This window comes from Pteropus vampyrus, unplaced genomic scaffold, assembly GCF_000151845.1.
Source record: "Pteropus vampyrus isolate Shadow unplaced genomic scaffold, Pvam_2.0 Scaffold126, whole genome shotgun sequence".
Classification (NCBI taxonomy): domain Eukaryota; kingdom Metazoa; phylum Chordata; class Mammalia; order Chiroptera; family Pteropodidae; genus Pteropus; species Pteropus vampyrus.
The window spans coordinates 4,705,590-4,707,844 of NW_011888907.1; the positions used below are offsets into that span (position 1 = coordinate 4,705,590).

General features: G+C 38.0%; 1 protein-coding gene across 2 annotated transcripts in view; it reads left to right on the forward strand.

Moving 5' to 3' along the window:
• The window catches only part of CALR3 (calreticulin 3), an 18,067-nt gene that overhangs the window by 3,590 nt on the left and 12,222 nt on the right, over positions 1 to 2,255 (forward strand). The gene's annotated exons all lie outside the window — the stretch shown is intronic.

Sequence of the window (2,255 nt, forward strand, 5' to 3'; positions counted from 1 at the left end):
GACTACAGATTCCCTGAGAAAGAGGAGAGTAAGGAAAGTATAGAGGACAGAGAAGTGTGGTAGTGGAGATTCAGCCATGAGTTCATGTTGAACATATTGCTAGAAAATGCCAGACTCACTTATGATGAGTTTCAGCATAGGTAGCTATGAGGCCAGAGTCTGCAGCGAAGAAGGGTTATAAGACTGTCTCTATTTTCAGGTTTATCTGATGAATTCCAGTATTAAGATAAGGATTTGGTACAGAGCCTAGTGTCTACTGAAAAAGGGGGTTTTGGTGTTGAAGTGAGCACCTAAACTTATAAAATAAATATGAAATAATTCACATGACAAAAGAATGGTGTATTTATAAAAAGAGCCACCACACAAATGATACCCCTGGGCCAGCTCACCTAGTGTAGTGAAACACTTACAGATAAGCACTCTGTCCTCGATTTACTGTTTTGTTTGAAGATGAAAATAAAGGAAAAGAAGTAGAATGCTTTGTTTTTAAATTCAGTTACTACATAAACTTCCTTATATATTCCCACCCCTTGGAAGATGAATGGAAGCAAAATTAGCCTTTTATCCATAACTAGATTACATATTTGTCATTCAGAGCTGAAGTATTTTTATAACCTAAGACAATAGTGGTATATTAAGTACAAAAACATCTTTTGAGGGTATCAAATAGAAGTGCTGTGGCAGCAGGGAACCTGTTGGTGGTGTGCCCGTTGTATGTTATTGTACATATGAGCTACGGGCACTGGATGGACGTAGATGATTAGGAGGTTTGTTATTGGGCAAAGGGGAAAGACAGACATTTAATTCTCTGCATCACTGAGCACTGTGTCATTTCTAATCCTTCATGAGTGCTTTTTATTTGAAGGTCTGCAAACCACTCAAAATGGCCGATTCTACGCCATTTCTGCCCGGTTCAAACCATTTAGCAATAAAGGGAAGACGCTGGTCATTCAGTACACAGTGAAACATGAGCAGAAGATGGACTGTGGAGGGGGCTACATTAAGGTCTTCCCTGCAGACGTGGATCAGAAGAATCTGAGTGGAAAGTCCCAGTACTATATTATGTTTGGTGAGTTCAAGTAGTAAAAGGCAACCATTTCCAGTGATCTTGAAAACCCACTTTGTAGGATCCTTAGACTATTCTAAAATAATAGTATTGAATATATCTGACCAAAGGTTTTTAGTACTGTTAAACCTCTTTAATATTATAAAAAGGCAACTGTACTGTTCTATTGTGCTTTCGATAAAGATATTTATTTAACATTAATGTAGACCCAAGTATTGAGTATATGAGGAGTCAGCAAACTTTGCCCATGGGCCAGATCAGCCCAAAGTCTGTATCTGTTATGGCCCTTGAGCTAAGAATAGGTGTTAACATTTTGGAATGATTGAAAAAAATCCAAAGAAGGGTAATGTTTTTGACACATGAGAATGATATGAAACTCAACCAACTTTCAGTGTCCACAAAAGAAGTCTTACAGGAATGCAGCCTCACTCAGTTCATTTGCATTTTGTCTGATGCTGCTTTCAAGCAGCAATGGCAGAGTGTTGAGTTGTAACAGAGATTATATGGCCACCAAAGCCAAAAATATTTACTGTCTGGCCCCTTACAGAAAAGGGGAAAGGGGGCAGAGAGAGAATATTTTTAAAAAATGTCTGCAAACATCCTAAATTTGATGAAATATATGGATATAAGCATCTAAGAAACTCAATGAACTCTCAGTGAGCTTAAAGAAACCCACATCGAGACACATTACAATCAAATTTTCAAAAGAGAGAAGTGAATTATCAGACACGGGGTTTTCAATAAGATCAGCAAATTTCTCAAAAGGAACTTTGGAGGCCAGAAGACCGTGGGCAGATATATTCAAAGTGCTAAAAGAAAAAAACCAACCAAGAATCATCCAGCAAAACTGTCCTTCGAAAGCGTAGGAGAAAGACATTCACAGATACACGAAAGCTGAGGGAGTTCATGACCAATAGACTTGCCTTACAAGAAATGCTCAAGGGAGTCTTGCAAGGTGAAGTGAAAGGACAGTAGACAGTAACCAATCCTGAAACTTTTCTAAAAAATTGAAGTGAAGACATTTGAACTCAATCTATGAATCTAGCATTACCCTGAGACCAATACCAGACCAATAGCCTTTATGAACATTGATGCAAAAATCTTCAGCAAAATACTAATACAGAATTCAGCTGCATATTAAAAAGGTCATATACTGTGACCAACCAGCATTTATTCCTGGACTGCAAAA